Source organism: Sebastes umbrosus, chromosome 23 (assembly GCF_015220745.1).
Source record: "Sebastes umbrosus isolate fSebUmb1 chromosome 23, fSebUmb1.pri, whole genome shotgun sequence".
Classification (NCBI taxonomy): domain Eukaryota; kingdom Metazoa; phylum Chordata; class Actinopteri; order Perciformes; family Sebastidae; genus Sebastes; species Sebastes umbrosus.
Window position 1 is genome coordinate 21,112,190 of NC_051291.1, and position 23,846 is coordinate 21,136,035.

At 39.0% G+C, this 23,846-nt stretch overlaps 1 protein-coding gene across 4 annotated transcripts in view; it reads left to right on the top strand.

Annotated features, from left to right (window-relative positions):
* Positions 1-23,846, top strand: part of phf21b (PHD finger protein 21B) — a 93,927-nt gene that overhangs the window by 17,722 nt on the left and 52,359 nt on the right. The gene's annotated exons all lie outside the window — the stretch shown is intronic.

The following is a 23,846-nucleotide window of genomic DNA, read 5'->3' on the forward strand; positions in this document are numbered from 1 at the left end:
AGTTTATTTCCGGTCGCAGTGGATGTAAATGACATCAGCTGACAGGAAGTAAACATGGACCTAAACTGTTGCCTAGCAACTCAATTCCATTGAAATGCGCTAATACGGAGCATTTCAGACAGAGGGTAAATTAAGGCATATTCAGGCAGACAGTATGAGGAAAATAAATGTTTTTTTTAACATTACAGCATGTAAACATGTTCTAGTAGAAACACAAAATCCAAGTATGAACCTGAAAATGAGCTGATATGGGACCTTTAACGGTGTAAATAAGTGTTTTATTGGCATAGTGCTGGTGACTGTTTCAACCAAAGATCATTTCATGGCGTAAAAAAAGCACCAGCATCCCTCTACTTTGTGTTTTTTCTAGTTCAACGAGGTCAAAGGGAGTAAAAAAAGGGATCGATAAATAAAATGAAAGCATTACTGGAGTTTGTGTAACTTCTCATAATACTAGCAGGTGGAAAAGTGGATGTTAAAAAGTTAGTGTTTTTCTGTAGTCGCCTGCTTGTTTCCATCTCGGCTCTGTTTATAAGCGTTAAATATTGAGTTCTCTGAGATTTTGCTGTATTGTTTCTGTGGTTTTCAACAGCTCTCAGGTTGTTTTAAGGTTACATTTAGATGTAAATCTTTTACTGGATTATCAGAAATGTGATTCATGATCACATTTGTGTTTGATGCTGGTTTTGTGGTGTATTTTTTATTGTCTATCTAGTGTTGTTTATCGATAACTTGTTGTCTGGATACTCTGGGAAGAGATTAAATATAGAGGTTCAATAAATAAATAGAAATAAATTCCTTTGCTCTGCTCTGTAAGCCACAGAAGAAATGGACTAACGCTGGTTGTGTTTTTCTGTTCCCTGCAGTGAAAAGTGCTGATAGTGTGTTTCTATCAGTTTCATAATGCTGTTATTGTTGTTGAGGAGTCAACAGCTGAATCTGGTTCAGGCCTGCAGACGTCTCCTTCTCCTCTATGAACGGGGCTCCTCTCTAATCTTTTATTTATCTCTGAACTAAGCAGGTCGTCCTGATTAAACATTGAGACGGAGGGCTGCAGTTAGACGACACTTTACAGGGAGGGAAAAGAGGGTCTCTGTTCTGGCTGCCGCGGCGCCGCCTCCCAACACAGCCGCCTCCCGTCAGCGCCGGATTAGTCGATTAGTGATCACCGCTGACCCACAATCCCTCTCAGCTCCTGAGTGAATCTCCTTAAACTGAAAACGATCCGTCACTGTTTGACGCTGAGCGGAACTTTAAGAGGAAACAAACAATTAGGAGCAGTAGAAGACGGGCGCTATAATTAACCCGGTGCTTATTAATACCGCCGCCGCCACCGCGGGCCCGTCGTCAGCCAGCGTGGGCTCCGTCTCCGGAGCTGCGGAATCAGACGCTCCCTCAGCACGCTGACCCCTGATTGGCTCAGATGGCTCCGTTAAATGGGTAATTATGGCGAGGGGCCGGGGGTGCCGCTCCATGAATAATGTTAAATGACTGATCGCTGCAAATTATTAATTGTTTTACTGGATCTGCTGAACTAACTCTCAGAGTATCAATTACCACGTTGTTCCAATCAACAACACAACGTCCTACTGTAGTACTGAGTCAACATTAACATACTTACTGTATTAATATTATATTAATACTCTGTTTTCTCCTCTCTAATCTCCAAAACTATCTCAAGATCGAGCTTCTTGTCTTGTTTTTAAGACGATGAAGGCGATAAAAAGGCTCCAACGTCTACCATTTATCATCCTATTGTTTGTTTGTCTTTTTTAAGTCACTTTAGCCACAGATAGGTGTGCAGACAGCGAGTAGAAACCTCTGCTGTACTCTGCTCCTCTGCCTGCCTTCACTCACACACCGCGCTCGTTCTCACTCGCTCAGCTCGCTCTCACTCGCTCAGCTCGCTCCACTCTCACGTGCATGCGCGCACACTCCACACTACAGAAGAGTTAGTGTAGCTCTGAGAATATCTAGTGAATGTTCAGTGGACGTTTGTGCAGAAATAACTGCTGCAGCTCCTCCAGACCAACAGAGGTTTCCCGTGTCTTGTGAAGTGACGGGGCTCCGCAAAGAGAAACTTTATCGTCTCCGACCAAAGCTCTGGTGTCTCCCCTGTTCCCTCCGGCCGCGGTCGGGAGGCTGAAGCAGGAAAAGCCAACACTAGGATCAGCATTGATTCATGGAGAGACCTTCGTCTGGTCAGCTAACATTACTGCCAAGCAGCTGAAATATAGAGTGATATTGTGCTTTTAGCTGACGTGTATCGCCTCACTGTTTTGAGCGATGCACGCTGACTTTCGTTGACTTAACGGCCACAGGTGTCGCTGTCAACAAGCAATTTCTGATTCTTACAAACAGTCCCTTTAAACCCTGAAGTTTTTATGGATCTATGTTGGTAGTTAAAACCATCCAGACTGTGTGAAACAAACACAGGAGCTACTACAGTAAGGTGTCCTTGAGTGCTTTGAAAGGTGCCTATAAATAAAATGCATTATTATTAAAATGCATTACTAACAAAAAGCTGAACATGTCGACGCCTGTTGTTGGACTGTTTTTGATTGTAAGTCCCTTACGATGTGTGTGTGTATTACTAGGGCTGTCAAAGTTAACGCGTTAACGCAAATTATCCCAACTTGGGATTTTTAGATTGTAGTAGGTTCACTTTTAAAGCTAGAGTGAAGATACTGCTGTCATATGAAACTAGAGACCTAAAGAATACATCAGTACCAACCATGTCATACTTGAGCTTGTCATGAAGGAGGTTAAATAACACTCCGAAGTTACACTAAATTTTGGTGAGGAAAAACTTTCATGTCCATTTTCAAAGGGGTCCCTTGACGCCTGACCTCCAGATCAGTGAATGTAAATGGGTTCTATGGGTACCCACGAGTCTCCCCTTTACAGACATGACCACTTTATGATAATCACATGCAGTTTGGGGCAAGTCATAGTCAAGTCAGCACACTGACACACTGACAGCTGTTGTTGCCTGTTGGGCTGCAGTTTGACATGTTCTGATTTGAGCATATGTTTTATGCTAAATGCAGTACCTGTGAGGGTTTCTGGACAATATCTGTCATTGTTTAGTGTTGTTAATTGATTTACAATAATAAATATATACATACATTTGCATAAAGCAGCATATTTGTCCACTCCCATGTTGATAAGAGGATTAAATACTTGACAAATCTCCCTTTAAGGTCCATTTGGAACAGATAAAAAGTGTGTGATTAATTTGTGATAAATTGTGATTAACTATTTGAATCGATTGACAACAGTAATATTTTTACTCAAATTTATTTTTGTCTCTTCATGGCAGAAGTTTGTCTTTTCTAACTCTCCATCTCATCATTTTGACTAAGAGAATACTAATTTTGACTATATCAAGTTCGACATGTTGATTTTGGCTTAAAGCTAATACCTTATTTAGTATCTCATAATTTTGAGTTTAAAGTTAAAATATTTACTTATCAGCTCATAATTCTGACTTGAAAAGATCTAATTCTGACTTAGTGTCTCATCATTTTGACTCACAATAAGTATTTTATTCATCCTGTTCCCAAACCTTCCATCTGTTTTTGTATTTTCTTGGTGGACGTTTGTAACGGAAGTTCCTTCCAGGTTTACATTCCTCAATTTAACGGTTAATTTCAGAAGGAGCCTCCTTCATCGTCTGGTTTCTAAATAAAACAGGATTTCTGTAAACACAAGGAAACCAGCATGTAAACAGCTGGATTTATCTGTTTCCTGTTTTTACTCTTTTATACTTTAAAGGCCCCACATCGTGCTCATTTTCAGTTTCATACTCAAATTTAATGTTTCTACTAGAACATGTTTACATTCTGTAATGTTAAAAAAACAACTTATTTTCCTCATACTGTCTGCCTGAATATACCTGTATTTACCCTCTGTCTGAAACGCTCCGTTTTAACTAATTTCAACGGAATTGCGTTGCTAGGCACTTCCTGTCGGCTAACTCTTACATACACTGCAACAGGAAATAAACTGGGACACATTTAGAATGTTTATGTGTAAAACCGTGTAATGGTCTAAATATTGTATATTTGTGACATCACAAATGGACAGAAATCCTAACGGCTTGTGTATTTCTCCGTATATTGAGCGTTTTGATAGTTTAACAGTATTTATATAGCACTTAAACCTGCTTTATAATATAAATGACCTGAAAATCTCACTTTTTATAATATGGGACCTTTAAGTTTTGTTAATGCTCCTTGCTCTCAGACACTTTGCTGAGTATACACCAGTATAATAATAATAATAACGCCAGCGCCGGATGTTTCCACATGTAGAGGAGTATATGTAGTATTTGTAGTATATGTAGTATTTTTAGTAATTGTAATATTTGTAGTGTTTGTAGTATTTGTAGTATTAGTAGTATTAGTAGTATTAGTAGTATTTGTAGTATTTGTAGTGTTTGTAGTATTAGTAGTATTTGTAGTATTTGTAGTATTTGTAGTATTTGTAGTATTTGTAGTGTTTGTAGTGTTTGTAGTATTAGTAGTATTAGTAGTATTTGTAGTATTTGTAGTATTTGTAGTGTTTGTAGTATTAGTAGTATTAGTAGTATTTGTAGTATTTGTAGTGTTTGTAGTATTAGTGCTGGCAGCTCTTTGTCTTTATGAAAAGAAGGAATGTTATTGTGTTTCTCCAGCAGCTGGTTCCTTCTCAGCCTCGGCTGTCCAGACCTCAGTCACTCATTCACCAACCTCTGATTACCTTTCTGCTGCTGCTGCCTCCATATATATTTATTTATATTTATATATATATATGTGTGTGTGTGTGGGAGAGAAAGCGGTGCGTTCGTCGGGGCTTTTTTAAGGAACAAACAAAGGACTCAGTCATCCAGATAAACAGACTTCAGCAGAAAGAGGTCAATTATAGAGCAGCACTAACAAAGAGCAGAAACCTCTCTGAGTGTTGGTCTGATTAGTCTTTGTTCTGGAAACCAGTCTGTAGACCTGCTCTCCTGCCGTCTCCAGACCTGACTGGACGTTTTTACTCTCTACACGCTGATAAAAACAGGATGTGGTGTCCTGACGGAGACGTTTCAAAACTTAAAACCAGTGTATGTAAATGAGGACAGTGTGTGGGAGTGGCCTCCTCTTCTTACCCAGCGTTCATTTACATACTCCTTCTAGGCCGCCGTCCCACAATGCCCTGCTGTTTTATGCATTATTGAGTCCGGCATCCTTAAAGAGGCCCCGCCATAAAAGGAAGTAGGACTCAACACGGTGACTTCAAAGACCTCTTTGAAAAATTGATCAGGTGGTTGTTGTAGCGTACGTAGATCTCAGGCGGAGGACTTCTCATCACGTTAACTACACAAAATCTACTTATTTATGATCATGAAAGAGAGGATTCCTCTTTTAAAAGGTCACTTCTTTCTTGTTTCAAACCTTAAATGTTTTCTAAGTGATGGTAAAGTTTCCTTCATTGAACCCAGTGTTTTTTACAGTGTGGAAATAAAAACAAATGAAACCAGAGAAAAAGGATCCAAACTGGACTCAGGAGGATATATTAGTGTTATTAGATGAATCAAAACAAAAGAAAACAGATGCTGGAAAGTAAAAATAGGACATAAATGTTTTGTCCAATCTGAGGCAGCGAATAGAAGAAGACTTGGTGGATTTATTTTTGATCCTTTATTCTTATGTATCTACCTATATAAAGTACTTTTCCATGTGGTCAGGGGACCGTTGGTCATGGATCTTTAGCGGGCTAAAGTACATTTTTGGTGGCTCGAATGTAAACGTCTGTCAAAACAATACAGAAAAGGCAATTAAGCGCAACTTAAAGGTCCCATATAATCGGATTAATCAGTCAGCCAGTTGACCGAAAACTAATCTGCAACAACTTTAATGACTCCTTTTAGTATTTCAACCTTCATTTCCTTTCATATCTTCAACTTCAGTGAAGAGATCTACTGTTGCACATCTATTCTGATAAATGATTCATTGTTTTGATCGTGTTTTCTTAAAGCAAAAAATTTCCTAAATTCTCTTTCCAGCTTCTCAGAGGATCAAAATATTTTTTTTTTGAACTTTGACCAGTAAGTGATTACATTTGGATTCAGTAAATATTTCTGCTCATTTTCTTCTATTGTAGTAAACTGAATATTTTCTGAGTAATGAAAACACTCGTTCCAAATCACAACCTGTCTTGTCTTTAGTCCTGATCGTTAGCTGTGTTTAGAGGTGCTACAGTTTGACCACATCCCAACTGTTGTTCCTCCGCTACTTCAATTGTGTGTGTCAATAAAACCTTAGTTCAGTAGATTCTTAAGTCTTTTTCTTCTTTAGTGAATTACTAAGGCAAATATAGTCTTCTTTAAAGTAACTACTACTAAGAGCAACTTCCCCAAATCCCTTAAAATATTCAAACAGACCTGTTGTCTTGTATGTTGGTAGAGTAGGGGGTGATCTCACTGATATTTAACAGATATTTTATGTCTTTTAAGCAGCTTTAAAGCTGAAGTATTCGAGATTGGAGCAAATATGAGTTTAAAAAAAAGTTATTTTTATAAAACGGTCGCTATATCGTGACAGCACATGAAACAGGTAACCTGAAAAAAAGTCATGTTCTTCCGTGTCCTCCGGTGCTCCTAACGGCATCTGCAAGATTTCACAGACTGGAGGAAAACTAACAGTGAGAGCTGATATGAGTTCTGCTGTCCATCTGCTGTCTATGAGAGCCGGCTGTCAATCACTCGTGAACTCCGATCAAGCGGTCAAACTAGGCAGCGCTGATCAAATATGAATCAATATTATTTTACGTTAATGCCTATTTCTCTCCTCAAATGTTTTCAGAATCATCTTGTAGTGCACGGTTTAAATGAGAAAGTTTGTGACGCCACCGCCATTGTGAAATCTGGTTGAAGGAATGCCAAGTTCCAGTCACATGACCACATGGAGCACAGCCAATAGGAACGCTCTCTCAATGAAATGACCTGTGATTGGTCAAAGTCTCCCGTCACGGGCTAGATGTTCTAAAGCCTGAAAACAGAGCCATGAGGAGGAGCAGAAGTCGAGTTATCTCTCAGAATACTTGAATTACAATATGCTGAAAGGTTAATATGGGATTTTTGCCCAATGATGCCAAAAATATACTGCCTACTGAAGCTTTAAATGTCTTTTTTTTCTGGAAAAAGTAAAAGAACTGTCGCTGCAGGAACATTATAGACTAAAACCAATCACTCCCGTCACTCCCATCAGTCCCATCACTCCCATCAACCCCATCAGTCCATTGTTGTGGTCTGAGTGACGGCCAACGCCGGCGGCCGCGGTGCGTCTGGTTCTTTGAGTCTGCGACGCCTCCGTCTCCCCTGTGGAAGGTCACGGAGGTCGACATCACATTACATCACCCCCGGATGATAATAAAGAGCACTAAACGTCATGCGCTGCTTCGCCAATAAATAACGTCGAGGCTTCGACCTGGGGGTGATGATGATCACGGCGTGGGAGGTCAGAGGAGGAAGACTTCTCTTAGAAGGAAAGAGGGACTTTATCCACTGATTAATACTGATTCATGTATTTATTATGTGAAAAACACCAGATTTTATTCAGATTTCCTCAAATCTGAGTTATAAAACAATTTAAAGGTCATATAAAGGTCAAACCAACCAGGCATGACACTAAAAGGAAATTTTACTTTCTATAATATTCTAATATTTTGTAGAATTCCTATTTTTTCTGTCAGTCACAATAACTTTTAAATTATATATATAAATAAAAATGTAATTTATAACGTATACAAAAATAAAGATAAAATAAAATATAAAAAAATAAAAACAAATGTTTATTGTATTTTCCATGTTTTATTTATTTATTGACTTTTCTTGTTTTTGCTTTTTTATCCTTAATATTTTCTCTATTTTTATTCCTGTTATTTGCTGTATTTCTTTATTTTTTATCTAATTTACTATAATTTTTACTTTTTCACTATGAAATATATAACCATTGTAGGAATGATATAAGGATGAACAACATCATATGTAAGCAAATGTAAATTATTTTTATTATTAATATTATTATTATTTTAACTCCTGCACTCCTGCAATAAAGTATAAAAAAATAAAATAAAATAACTAAAAAATTTAAATATTTATTTTTCATATTTTTATCATATTTTCTAATTTACTATCATTTTTATTTTTTCATTTATTATTATTATTATTATTATTATTAATATTTTAACTTCTGCAATAAACTATAAAAAAATAGAATAACTCAAACTAGATTGAACTGGAAATGTTTTGGGTTTTTTCTTGAAAAATCACAAACGATTAATAATCAGAACAGTTTTCTTCTAAGTTTCTGTCAAACAGAGTTTTTTAGCTCAACGTGTGAAACAATTGAAAGCTCCAGATAACGCCAGTAAAACCAGAGCAGAGCAAGTTTTTCCTAAGAAGTGCAGCATCACCTCCACCCCGTCCCTGTCCTAGTTTGGATCCGGTCCCGGGTCCAGAGACTCAGTAGATGGAGGGATATATCGGCGGTGTCGTGGGGACGGCGGCGGTGTTAAGCCGTGATGAGCTGTCAGGTCGACGCCTCTGTGCGTCTAATCCTGCCATCCCTCTCAAATCTCATCTCATCCACAGATCTGCAGCGTGGCTCCAGGCAGCGCTGCTTTAATACTGATAATGCCTTCCTAGTTTGTGGGGAATATAATCTTTGGAAATCCCCTTAATCAAAGCAGCGGTGACACAAACATCGGCTGGAAAACGGCCGAGTAAAGACTTAATATTCTGCACAGAGTCGGTTCACGTATGACGGTGTAGGCTACAGTTTATTTCTACTGAGAAAGTGAAAGTCTTTATGGACTTGCTGTGAACACATCGAGGTATCTGTGAGCATCAGCATGATTAAGATGCTTCAATTAACATCCTAATATTATATTTACACATCAGTTTGGATGGAGTTAATAAAGCTATCTGCTCCTCCTGAACTGTCTGGGAATCATTAGCGTAGCCTAAAGCTCATTTAAATATAGAATAAATCTTCTGAACTAATGTAAACATAGTTGTGATTCTACAGCTGTAATAAAAGAACATTTTATATACTTATTATGTTATTGTCGCCAAAAATCTTGAGAATTATTGTAAATTTGTATGTTATTTCACAGCAGAACATTTAGTTATCTGAGCCCGAACATCCTAGTTAATTCTCAACCTTGAAACTCAAGGTCCACTTACTGCCTTTATCTGACTCTTTCAGTCGTATCACACGTAGAGCTAAAACAGTTACTCAATTTGACAGAAACTGTTTTGATAATTAATTATTTGAGTTATTTTATTTTTGTAAACTTTATTGCAGGAGTTATAATAATAATAATAATAATAATAATAATAATAATAATAATAATAATAATAATAATAATAATTTATATTTGAAAAAAAGTAGACAAAAAATTATAGTAAATTAGAAAGAAAACAAAACAAAAAAAGAAAATAACAGGAATAAAAACAAAGAAAAGATTAATGATAAATAAGCAAAACAAAATAAATCCAAAAAAGTAAATAAAATAAGATAAAATATGAAAAATAAACATATATATATATATTTTTTTACTTTCTGATATTTTATTTATTTATTTCTTAGTTAAGTTATGTGCTCCGGCTGGTGGGCAGTGCTTGCTCCTCATTTCCTCATTGTACTCATTTCTATAATATTCTAATATTTTTTAGTTCACGAGTGATTGACAGCCAGCTCTCATAGACGGCAGCTGGACAGCAGACCTCAGATCAGCTCTTACTGCTTGTTTTTTCTAATTTACTATAATTTTTACTTTTTCACTATAAAATATATAAACATTGTAGGAATGATATAAGGATGAACAACATCATATGTAAGCAAATGTAAATTATTATTATTATTGTTATTATTGTTATTATTGTTATTATTATTATTATTATTATTATTATTATTATTAATAATAATAATAATAATAATAATAATAATAATAATAATAATATTATTATTTTAACTCCTGCAATAAAATATAACAAATAAAATAAAATAAAATAATAATATAATAAATAATAAAATTAAAAATATTATTTTTATTTTTCATATTTCTATTTTATATATTAAAAAGATAAAAAATAAAATATAAAAAATAAAAAATATTTATTTTAATTTTTCATATTTTATTTATTTATTTACTTTTCTTGTTTTTTAGTTTTGCTTTTTTATCCTCAATCTTTTCTTTGTTTTTATTCCTTTTATTTTCTTTACTTTTTTCTAATTTACTATTTCTATTTATAATTATTATTATAATTATTATTATTATTATTATTATTATTATTATTATTATTATTATTATTATTATTATTTTAACTCCTGGAGGACACAGAGGCACATGTTTTTTTCAGGTTACCTGTTTCATGTACTACTGTCACGATATAGTGACCGTTTTATAAAAAATAACTTCTTTTTTATCCTATTTGTTCCAATCTCGCCTAGTTCAGCTCTAACTGCCATGTTGGAACGGTGTTTTGCCCTCCAGGCTCTCTCAGTTACGTGACTGAAAACTATGAACAGTGGGAGGATAAAATGAACCTGAAACCACTTTTAAAGCTGCTTATTTTACATGTTCAGGATAATAAAACACATTAATCACGTCGTGTTTCCTTGTAGCTGAGATATAATCCGACGCTCTGAACCCGTCGTCTCCTCTATAGGTGTGTATAGCGACGGAGGAACTAGTTCATTTGATGCATTGAGATAATGAAAAGACATCCTCCTCCTCCCTGTTAGCTCATTACAGCTCAGCTCTCCGTTCAGACATTAAGTGAAGAAGTGAAAGCTCAGAGACGGAGAGATGTGAGTCTGTGAGTCACTCACCTAAAAATATCACCCATAATCCTCCTGTTCTCTGTTCTGACCCTGTGAGTCAGAGCTGCAGCTGGAGGCCGCTGCCGTTCAGGGAGGACGACCAGGTGATGTACCCAGAGAGGAGGAGGTTGGTCTGGGGGAGAGATCAGAGCTCACTGGGGCAGGTTACTGGTCATACTGGTCATACTGGACACCTGGAAGAGACTCAGTATCTGCTGGGATACTTCACAGGCCTTCCTGAAGCCCTGGAATATATATAAATATGTATATTTTATCTTTTACCCACAAGATATTAGACCCCTCTGTTGAGTTATCTATATTTTGATCTCACAGGCACATTATCATAACCTGTACACACGAGATATAAATCTAATATGTTGCTCTCATAAGTTAATAACTGAACAAGATAATAACTTGAACTCGTGCACTCGAGATCATAAAGTGCTCAAACTGGATATTAATCTAGTTATTACCTTCTGCAGATTTTAATTTGTGCAAACGAGATGAAGCTCAAATATCTTGCGTTCATGTGCAAAAAATATTTGAGCTCTATCTTGTGCACAAAATTATCTAGCATGAACAAAATTTTCTTTTTTACTCATTATATTTTGATATATATCTTGCAGGTACATTGTCATAACCTGTGTGGACAGTATATAAATCTAATATCGTGCACTCAGGTTATTATATGTGAATCTAGGGATGTCAGGAGAGCCGATACTTCGGTACCAAGTCGATGCCAAAGTTCTGAAACCGTAACTCTCTCACTAATAGCACACAGATCTGGATAGTCAGCTTGTTTAGGTTGCATTCGTGATGTTTTGTGGTTAATGTCTGTGCTGTTGCACGCCGCTGTTCTTCCGTTGCCAAACTGCTTGCGCACACTTTCGTACGTCGTCATCGTTTGCAACCTGTAAACTGGATCTATTGAGGCTCAACACCCTTCATTGATCATTTATTCATATGTTTGGCCTCAAACAAAAAAGAAAGATAACTCCAGGTGAAGTGAAATCCAGATTTGTTTTAGTTTATTTTCACTTATTTTAACCAGCTGGTGTCTGACGGGGAAGGATTCACCTGCTGCAGAGAGGAGGAGGATGATGATGATGATGATGATGATGATGATGATGACGGTCAGGTGATAGCGTCTGCAGAAATAATAGTGGAAATGATCTGATTTTTCCTCTCTGTTATATTCTCTGTGAAGAGGACCAAACAGGAGTCGTTGCTGTGTGTTAGTGGAGTGTGTATGGGATGTTGAATGACTGTTATAAACAGCAGCAGCAGCAGCAGCAGCAGCTCAGTGTGTCTGGTGTCTTATCGGTGGCGAGCAGCAGCAGCAGCAGCAGCAGCAGCAGCAGCAGTATCTCTGTAGCTGCATGTCGACGGTGATTTGTTGAGCCTCTCGTCTCTCTGCTGCAGCCAGAAGATGGCATGGTTCGTATGCAGTCTCCTCTCAGCCTGCCTCTCTATTAATAGACCTCCATGCTTTAAATGAGCAGGAGTGAGTCTGTAAATAAACTGTGTACGAGGCCGGGCCTCGCCTCGCCTCGCCTCGCTAAACAAACCCAGAGCAACGTGACGGTTTCTAGTGATGATGGAGATCCAGCCTGAACAGGGCTTTCCTCTCCTGTCCTCTACCAGGAGGATGTTTCTGACTGATGTTTTTTTGGCTGCAGGGCGCCGCCGTAGACCGTTTTTATCAGTACGCCGGCGTCAGGTCAGCAGCAACGCCACGCTGTGACAGGATGAAGAGCTGAATTAAAAAGCAGCAGAGCAGAGAGAGAGGAAGAATAATATGTTTGCTTCATCACGTCTCTCCTAAAATGTGCCGTGCCAAGTTGCCTGGTAACTAACGTGACTTAAGAATCATAATTCAACAAAAGCAGCCAGAGAGAGTCTTTGAATCTCCATAATCAAGGCCTCCAAAATTGTCCTTGAATGCAGCATCGTGCAGCGTTTGACTCACAGGTTCTGTGTTGCCTTCAGGGTCACAGTCAGTCAGGGTTGATGTTAGAGGACTTTGTGAAGTTTGTTTTGATGAGAATTTGTTGATTATGTTCCCAAAAAGTGCTTGAATGGAGTTACATGCTGCTGTGTTTCATTTAGGTTGATATAAATTAGTTTTTTGCAGATTTTCAGACACATTGACTCATAAAACACTTCACAGAATCATATTATAACAAAATAAGATCTCTTTTGAGGCCTCAAAGCATCCTTAAATGCATCGTCTGAGTCATTAATTCAGTGTTATTTTGTTTTCACATCCATCTACATGTTGAAATCAAACTGTATGACAGGAGTAGTTGATGACAGACTCACAATATAATAAAAGCAGAGTGAATATGTATTATTTATCTATATTCAAGGCCTCAAAATGCCCTTGAACACAGCATTAGGACCTTGAAATCAGTGCTAAAGTGAAAGCTACTTCGATCCTGTGCGATGAAGGTAATATTCACACATTTAAGTCTGAATATAACTTGTTTATCATTCAGTGTGAAGCATATTTCTAACGTCTAATAGCCATCTAAACGTAGAACGTACATGGGAGACACCGGAGTTTTGGTCGGAGACGATAACGTTACTCGTTGTGGAGCAAGACACAGGAAACCTCTGTTGGTCTGGAGGAGCTGCAGCAGTTATTTCTGCACAAACGTCTACTGTACATTCACTAGATATTCTCAGAGCTACGTAGTCTTCTGTAGTGTGTAGTGTGCGCGCATGCACGTGAGAGTGGAGCGAAAGAGCGAGAACGAGCGCGGTGTGTGAGTGAAGGCAGGCAGAGGAGCAGAGACTCCGGTCCTGGAGACCAAAGCTACGGTCTCCCCCGCGTCCTCCGACCGCGGCCAACACTGTTTAACAGACGAGCTTCACTAGATACAACCAAGAGGTTTTGGTGCTTCACTGTAGTTTGTGTTGGAGTCTGAGTCTGAACAGCGTAGCCACAGGCGAGCGCGCATGAGACACCGACCCACAATGACGTATACATTTAATAAGTTACAAATAGTCCCTTTAAGGCTTTTCATTATCGATTAATTGTTTGGTATAAAAAGATAATAGTCCGTTCCAGTTTCTCAAAGTCCAAGGTGTCTTTAAATGTCAAAAAGATATTCAGTTTAATATGTTTTAAAACAGAAAAGAAGGAAATCTCCATCATTTTTGCGTGAAAAATGACTTTAACGATTAGTCGATTATGGAAGTAGTTGTGATTATTTTTCTGTTGATCAACTAACCGATTAGTCGACTAATTGTTGAACTAAAGTTTTCAATCAGAGGTGGTTCACCTTGAAAAGTCTTGATCTGTCTAACGGTGAATAAACCTGCACTGCTGGAGCTGTTGAAGAAGAGGAAAACTCTTTTTAACCTTTGAGACAGGTTTAGTGAGACGGGAGCAGCTAATGTTGATGAATGTGAACACTTGATGAAGTTTGTATTTGGTTAAACGGCTGCTTAGGGGTAACCTTGAGATGAAGGGGGGGCTCGCTGTCCGCTCCGTTTAAGAATGAAACATAAGATTTATTCATGTCTGACCAGGATTTATCATCTAAACAGTTCATCAGAACCAGCTAAATAAAACCTGAATCATTCGTGTTTGTCGGGGTTAAATTTAGCCGTGTGCAGGGTGGGCCGTCCTTGCGCTGCCAGTCAGCCGCTAACAAAGAGCGCCGCATAATAAATGGCACTTTAATTTGTTTTTCCTCGACAAGGTCGCCGTGAGTGATGGGTGAAAGGCGGCGGCGGGATATAGTGCTGGAGAGAAGAGGGGGGGAACGCGAGGATAAAAGCCTCAATTTAACATGTTCCTAGTGGCTAAAAACTGCAAAAACTACAAGGTAGTTCTGCATGGAGAGGCCACTTCTCCGATTATGTCTGACTGCATGTGAATGCATCATAACAGGAGGAAGGGGGGGGGTTGAGGGAAAGGTGTAAGACAAGAAGAACCTGCTTGTGAGATGCTTTGTTGTCTCCATGGCAACAGGCAGATAAGGCTTATGGGTGCTGTAGTAATGAGAGCAATCTGACACGCCAGACTTCAGCTAAAAAACGCAGGATTTAGCAGAAATGTAGTTTCCTGTAGTTTTTAAGAGTTGGGAGCCAGTATGGGTCACATGATTGTGGGAATCATGGTCAAAAACTATAGAAGCAAAGAGACGAAACTCCTGTGTTTTTTTTTACAACAGCCGCTGCCGCCATTTTGGACTGAAAACGCTTATTACATCTATAATATAACATTTCAGTAGAATCTGACAATAAAATAGAAATAATTTAGTTTTACTTTTGTACGGCTCTTTGTAGGAGGACGTTTTACTGGCGTCTGGTAGTCGCTTTCAGTCCAAAATGGCGGAAGCGTAGCTCTGCTGCTGCGTGCTGATGTTGACATGGAACGAACAATTGACTTTCACTTCTTAGCGATATAAGTTCTTTGTCACGGTGTCTTAATACACTATATCTCCATAAGGTTTTGTTTCGTAAGTTACATTTTTTATTGACGTTTGTCACGTGACCAATGTCACATTACTTGTTGACGTTTGTGATGTGTTTTCTGTAGTTGTTTCCGTACATATTTTACTTAGTTTAAATACTTATTTTAAGCCCAACCATGACGTTTTCCCTTACCCTAAGTGATTTTCTTGCCTGAACCTGACTGCAAACCTAATTTTATTTATTTATATATACAGTAAACTATTCTTCATTTTGTTGCTTTTGTCGATGCATTACAAAATCCTAAAAAAAAAACACATGAAGAAGAGAGCAGGCGGCCATGTTTTCAAGGTGTTTTTTAAGTAAAGAACAGCTCTTATCTGCTCCAGAGGTCACTTCCTGATAAGCACTTTATTAGGTTGTTTTTTTCTCACCGTTTGGCCCCGAGACCGTCTGACTCAGTATATCTGTGAGACTGATTTAACCTGCGACCAGACGGCGGTGATGCGTCCTCGCTGCCCTCTGACATACATTGTGTTTACACGTATCCTGTCAGGGACGCCAGCTGCTTTGTTAGCACGCGTATGGAAATCTAAACGAGCTGCTGCTGCAGAAGAAGTAGAAGAAGAAGAAGAAGAAGAATCGCTGCACTCTGCACAATGAGTTTCATTTTAAAGGCTGACGTTTCAGCTACCTCTGTAAATGTATTCAAATTAATTTCCCATTATTTCCTCGCTTATCGGAGGCCGCAGAGACGTAAACAAAGATGCGGACAAATGCTGAAAAGCAATTAAAAATAAATGGGGTTTGGACAGAAGTGCCCCAGAGAAAGAGATAAAGGCAGGAACAGTATGGAGGCCGCTCGCTGCTGCTGCACTTTATTTGTTTATTTTGGTCACAACGGTTGTCGCTGCTGCTGCTGCTGCTGTGCAGTTTTTGGGCGCCGTCCTGGGGCGCCATCACACTAAACGGCTAAATTAACCCAATTATTTGGAGCGAGCTGAAGTGGCGCTGCTGCCTGCGGGCGCAGTGTTCTTTCTGTATATCCATACAGTGTCTCCACAGCTACCAGTGTGAGTTCACTGTTATTCAGCGGTCAGCTGAATCTGGAGGAGGAGGAGGACTGATTACTGTGCGGCTTCGCTTAATGAAAAATAATGACTCGCTCGCCACAGAGTTTTTCTATTTAGCGTTAAAACTACCTGAGCTTCCTGTCAAAGAAAACCCTCGGCACAGTTTGTTCTGCCCTTCAGAGGAAGAGGCAACAATAGGGGCTTTAAATCACAGCTCGTTTCCGTAGCAACACGCCAAATATAACAAGGCTTCTGCTGGCGTAAAAATAAAGACAGAGGGATGCAGACGCTGACAGAAGCAGGCCTCTCTCTGATGCTATTCAGATGAATGCTAACGCCTGCGGCTCTGACGCTTCTACCATCACGTTCTATTACCCAAACTAACGTGATGCTTACTTTATTCTCCCGCCTTTTATCAGCTCGGTAAACGTCGACCTCTGCTGGGGTTCACAGCCCAGAGCTGTGTGGACGTTTAATGCTCCACAAAAAGACTGATTTACTATCACACTTCCTTAACTTAAGAGACAGAAACAGCCAAAGTCAAAGCAGCTTTTAGTCCAAACACACTGCAGCCTACATTTCCCATAATGCAATGTGATAGCATCTCTTAGTTAGACCCTCCCTGCCTCGTAAACACTCCAAAATTGTGAATGAAATTAAGTGGGAGAATTTATAGGGAGGATCATTTTCTCCAAAATCAACAAGACCCAGTAGAAATTGAACAGAGTTATATTATAACTATTATGAATTATTAACACTAAATAACTAGAGAACAAGCTGCAGAGGAGGTGGGTTTGTCATATTAATCTTTTTAATGTATAAATAAATGTGAGTCATTGTGACAGGGTGAGGGAATAGAAGAAGAAGAGTCACATGTAGACATTTCATTTACTTTATGTGATGGTTAAGAAGTATTCTAATGAGATAGAACTCCTTAACGTGTACTAGGGCTGTCAAAATTTGCCAAAAAATGATATTTAAACATTTGTTCTAAAAGAAAAGCACGTTGGTTTGAATCATTCAAATATGTATTTTTGCACATTATGTCCATGACATTGTGTCCTAACTTGCCGCGAGCGATGCAGCACAGTTGCAGTCGGAGTCTGGAGGTCTGATAGATGAGATATATACACTATAGAGAGCAGTATAATGAACATATAACATTTTTATATATATTTGGAATCTACAAAAGACCTGAAAGCACAAAGCAACTAAAGAGATTATCAAACACTGAAATAAAAAAAGAAAATTATGCTTAAAAATCCGCTTTCCTCTCTGAGTGAGTAGTAACGGTGTCTTTATTTAACTGAGACTCTCTGAGTGAGTAGTAACGGTGTCTTTCTTTAACTGAGACTCTCTGAGTGAGTAGTGTCTTTATGTAACTGAGACTCTCTGAGTGAGTCGTAACGGTGTCTTTATGTAACTGAGACTCTCTGAGTGAGTAGTGTCTTTATGTAACTGAGACTCTCTGAGTGAGTAGTAACAGTGTCTTTATTTAGCTTAGACTCTCTGAGTGAGTAGTAACGGTGTCTTTATGTAACTGAGACTCTGAGTGAGTAGTGTCTTTATGTAACTGAGACTCTCTGAGTGAGTAGTAACGGTGTCTTTATGTAACTGAGACTCTCTGAGTGAGTAGTAACAGTGTCTTTATTTAGCTTAGACTCTCTGAGTGAGTAGTAACGGTGTCTTTCTTCAACTGAGACTCTCTGAGTGAGTAGTAACAGTGTCTTTATTTAGCTTAGACTCTCTGAGTGAGTAGTAACAGTGTCTTTATTTAGCTTAGACTCTCTGAGTGAGTAGTAACAGTGTCTTTATTTAGCTTAGACTCTCTGAGTGAGTAGTAACGGTGTCTTTCTTCAACTGAGACTCTCTGAGTGAGTAGTAACGGTGTCTTTATTTAGCTGAGACTCTCTGAGTGAGTAGTAACGGTGTCTTTATTTAACTGAGACTCTCTGAGTGAGTAGTAACGGTGTCTTTATTTAACTGAGATGACAGCGTCCTGGTCAACGCTGATGTTCGGTTCATCCTGTAATAGATTCTGTGTCCGACGTCCTCTCACATGTGCAGCAGCAGCAGCAGCAGCAGCAGCAGCAGACACAAAAGACAATTTCATTTACCTGCGTCTAATGAAAAGGCACTTTGCTGTGTGATAGCATGGAGACGGAGTGAGGACGCTCACAAACCGATGACGGTGAGGGTCGTCTAACCGAGAGGCCGCGGCACGTCTGCAGCTGCACAAACTCAATCATTTTCTCCACGGTGACCCGTTAGAGACCAGCCAGCAGCACGCCCTCGCTATATTAGCCTCAACGCTATAGACGGGGGAAGTCAGTCTTAGCAGAAAACTAACTGGAAGATATTTTAAAATCCCTCCTTCTCTTTATAAACTGCTGCTGAGGTGGACAGCCTCTTTCTAGCTTTAAATATGTAATAAGATGTTTGTTCAGACACTTCCTGTCTCTGAAGAGCTGCCATGTAAAGTAAAAGGTAATAAAAGCCCAACACGTGGCACGTTGTTTTGTTGTTTGTCCAGTAAGATGCAGGAAAAGTTCATCACGGTCCTAAACCAAGCCAGTGCTTTATCGTTGCATCATCTTTGTTAGGACTTTAAATAGAGACCGGCTGGAAATAATAACATGAACATGTTTCCCTTCGTCATGCCTGAACAGAGGTCCTCTGATTGTTGATATGTTTTTTAAGATGGTCAGATGGTGTGCAGACGTTGTTAGATTTCTTTAGTCTATTAGTTGTTTATTTATGCTTTTTTCATGCTGAATGACTTATTTCTAAGAAACTTATGAGCTCATCTCTGGTAAACACCAGATTTAAAGGGGACATATCATGCTCATCTTCAGGTTCATACTTGTATTTTGGGTTTCTACTAGAACATGTTTACATGCTTTAATGTTCAAAGAACACATTATTTTTCTCATACTTTCTGCCTGAATATACCTGTATTCACCCTCTGTCTGATACATCCCGTTTTAGCGCATTTCAACGGAATAGCAACGGAATTGCGTTGCTAGGAAACAGCTTGGATCCATGTTTACATCCTGTCAGCTGATATCGTTCACATACACTGCAACAGGAAATAAACTGGGACACAGTTAGTATGTTTACGTTCAAAACTGTGAAATGGTCTAAATATTGTAGATTTGTGACATCACAAATGGACAGAAATCCTGACGGCTTGTTTCAAACGCACAGCTTCTGAATACGGGCTGTGTGTATTTCCCCATGGATTGAGTGTTTTGATACTTTCACAGTATTTATATATATATTTATATATCACTTAAACCTGCTTTATAATATAAAAGACATGAAAATCTCACGTTTTACAATGTGGGACCTTTAAAGTGGTGCTTTTGTGTGATTCTTTGTGGGGAAACTTTAAAGTTTTACAGATTTGTTGATTAAATCAACTAATTTGTCGACAAAATTGCACGAGTTAGTCGACTAATGCCGACCTCACACCAAACGACATTTCAGTGATTTCACCGTCGTAGACATATTTTCCAATGTCGGAATAAAATCAGGAGAGTTCTTCTAGAGTTGTGGAGAGTTGTGACTAAAAACTCTGCGACTTGAGATGTGAGAGGGAGTCAGACTTCAGTCTTTTCAAAGTCTCCCAGTGTATGGTAGACTTAAGAATTTCTTTGGTCGAGGACAGTCCTACTGTAAAGTATTAGTAAGTTATTTATGAACCATGATGAATAAATAAAGCCTTTAGTTTCATCTTGTGTTTCCTCTGTATTATAAACTGGTACCAGAACCTGAAGCAGCAGCTGCTGTTGGAGAATCCTGTTTGGTGAAAAACCACTGCTGGAGAGAAAGAAATGCTTTTTGTCTAGAAAGTGACAGAACAGCTGGTAAACGGAGCTTCCCAGAGCTTCTTTTAATTAACATGTAGAAACAGTATCTGCAGGCGTCCTCAGTTGATGCTCCAGCAGTCGTTCTCACTGCAGCTAAGTGGCTGTTCCTCCTGCTGGAACTGTGAATATGTGAGAACCACCTCTAATTGAACGCCGGCATGTCGAAGCATGTTTCAGCCTGGCGCTGCCGTCAGCTGCTTTCACACCGGGGACCGGTCCTCCTCACACCTCCTCCTGCCCTGGCCTCACCTCCAGCTCTCTGTGATTGGCTTCTCCAGCCACTGTCCTAAATTCAGGACGTAAACAAACATAAAACTGGTGACGACCTGGCAACAATATTTCTCTTCTGCGGCCAAAACAATAAACATTTTTAGAAGAGAAATACGTCCCCATGTCTTTTCCCAGCCCTTTGGTATATCCTAAATATCTGCCTCAGATGATCCACTGACATTTCTTTGGAACTCTTTCCTCTAGCCCCAGTATTGCTCTTTCCTCTAGCGCCAGCATTTTTTCTTTCCTCTAGCGCCAGCATTCGGCCAAAATGTCCACTTGACCAACATTTTTTATCGATGATGAAATATTTCAATACTGATTTTCTGGATTTCTATAAAAATTTATGGGCCCCAGAGGATTAATCTTTGAGTCTCTAGTGACCTCTTTTCTTTTCCTCTACCACCACCATTGGGACACAATTTCTACTTGTACATGAGAAAAAAAAACTAATGGTCAGATTGCTATGAATTTTACTCAGAACATTAATATTCCCCAGAGGATGAATCCTTTTTGGGGTTTCTATGCGACCGCTTGGACCTCTCCTATAGCGCCACCACCAGGGCAACACTTCCACTTAACCAACATTTTGGTCTGTGATGAGATATTACAAATATTCATCGCTGTACTTCCATGAAATCTGCTGCGGATATTCATGATCCCCAGAGAATGGATCTTAATGATTTGCTTGTCCTCTTGCACCACAACTAAGCTAACAATCTACTTTTTCTACTACAGAAAAAAAATATAAAACAAAAAAGTCAGATTGACATAAGTTTAACTGAACACATTCATGATCCCCAGAGGATGGATTTTAATGATTTACTTTTCCTCTTGCTCCACAATTAAGCTAAAAACAAATACTTCTACTATATTTCCACACTAAAAAAAATAGAAATCTAAAGGTCAGATTGCCATAAATGTAGCTGAACACATTCATGATCCCTAGAGGATGAATCCTTTATATTTTGGATACTATTAACTTTCCTCAAGATGATCAACATTACACACAAGATATCATAATCTCTAAAGAAGTTGATTGTGGTGGAATTATCTGAGTACATTCGATCTCATGGGAGGATAAACCTCGTCATTCGTGACTTTTTAAACATTTATTTCAAGGTGACCTCACTTCCTGTGTCATCATATCTGAAGTTATTATTTCTGTATTCAGCCATGATGGATTTTAATTGAATTATCTTTGACCTTTTGACCGTGACCTTCAAACGTGATCACCTTGAGAAGTTCCTCTCCTCTTCTGGCAGCTGCCTCCTGTTGATTAACTCACCAAAGACACATTTCCCAGACATTTGGCGGGTGTTAAATTTAGGATCGGACGGGAGAGTTGTTGGGAGGATGGCGGCGGAGGCAGCTGGGCAGGTGGCCGCCGTTTCCCACGAGGCTCCACGCTCGCAGCTTTGAGAGATGAAGCCCGTCAGAGTTAGCCAAACAGCGCTAATGCTCTCCCCAGAAAGCCTCCCCGTCCAAATGCTAACAAGAAAGCAAAAGCCGGCTGTGTTTGTGTGCTTTTTGAACAGATGCTCTGGCTGTAAATATGGAGGGGGGTGGGGGGGCGCCATTTGTTTTCATTTTGTTGCATTCAGGGGAAGGCGGAGGATTATAGTGAGAGAGGAAACATCATTCAGTCCTTTTTCTGCTGATTTTTAATTCGTGCTCTGCAAAACAAATATTTGTCCTTCCTTCCTGAAACACAAACAAGCAGTGTGACGGAGTTTAATAGAGAAATTGTGCTTAAAATGACCTCCAAGTTTTTGTGATCTCCATCTGCTGAAGCATAAACTAAAGGCAGCATGAATCACCTTGGCTTCATCCAATCAGCAGCTCCCTGTGTAGTCTTCTATAGCATTGTTGTGCACTTTTAAATATATTTTCAATCGTTGTGGAACGCCCAAACCCAAGATATTTCTTGCATTTTTTAATTTGTTGTTCATGTCCAATGTGAAACTAAGTGTCACATTTTTTGTTTTGTTTTGTTTCAATTTACGTTAACCACGTGTTTAATAATTATTTAAAACTGCAACTGGGAGATAATTGAGGATGCAGTTTAGTTGTATGGGAACATCATTTTTTTAGGAGACATGGTTGATAACTTTCCTTGTCAGTAAATGCAGCTCTCAGGTGTCAGTCATTTCAGAGATTGGAAAATACATTCAAAATATTTATTTAAAATTGGTTTAATTGACAGTTCCATGAAAAATAAGTAAGTCATAACTTCATAAGCAAGTTTCAAAACCGTAGAAGAATTTGGCAGTCGTTTGTCTATAGTTTTTAATTATTTCTTTTTAAATTGGAAACTGGTGTTTCTGTTATTTTGAGATGTAGTTGTTGTCGTCGTTGTTGTCATTGTCTTCTTTGTCGTCGTCGTTGTTTTTGTCTTTGTCGTTGTCATCTTGTTGTCTTCGTCTTTGTCATAATCTTTCTTGTCGTTGTCGTCTTGTTGTTGTCATCGTCTTTGTTTTCGTCTTTGTCGTTGTCGTCTTGTCGTTGTCCTCGTCTTTGTTATCTTGTCGTTGTCATCGTCTTTGTCATCGTCTTTGTCGTCGTTGTCATCGCCGTTGAAGTTGTTGTTGTTGATGTCGTCATCGTCGTCGTCGTCGTCGATGTTGTCATTGTCGTGTTTGTCGTCGTTGTCGTCATTGTCGTAGTCGTCTTTGTTGTTGTCGTCTTTGTTGTCATCGTTGTTGTCTCCTAAAGATCGATTACGTTAATGTGTTAAAGAAATTAGTGGCGTTAACTTTGACAGCCCTAATGCAGATGGATTTAAATTGCTGAATTGTGAAGCATAAACTCGTCTCTCTACAGTAAACACTACTTCCTCCAGTTGTCCAGTATGAATGTAGTTCCCAGGAAACTAAAACGTTTAAAGTTGTGTATTTTAAAAGAAGAAACGGTTTAAATCAAGTGAGGGCGGCCATGTTTTAACCACCTGCCTGGATGACAGACTGTAAAGCTCTACTGCTCCTAGCAGCCTGAAGCCATTCTCCCCCCCCCATCCCTCTGCTGTAGTAGAGGTCATCTCCAGTTATTTCTCCTCCTCTGCTGATGAGGACTGAAACGTAGAAACTGAACGGTGTGAAACCAGCCAGACGGAGGCAGAGCTGATAGTGAATGAGTCCACATAGTGAAACGTTAGTGATGAAACCAGCCTGATAGTGAATGAGTCCACATAGTGAAACGTTGGTGATGAAACCAGCCTGATAGTGAATGAGTCCACATAGTGAAACGTTGGTGATGAAACCAGCCTGATAGTGAATGAGTCCACATAGTGAAACGTTGGTGATGAAACCAGCCTGCAGCAGCAGCAGACAGAGGCAGCTCTGATAGTG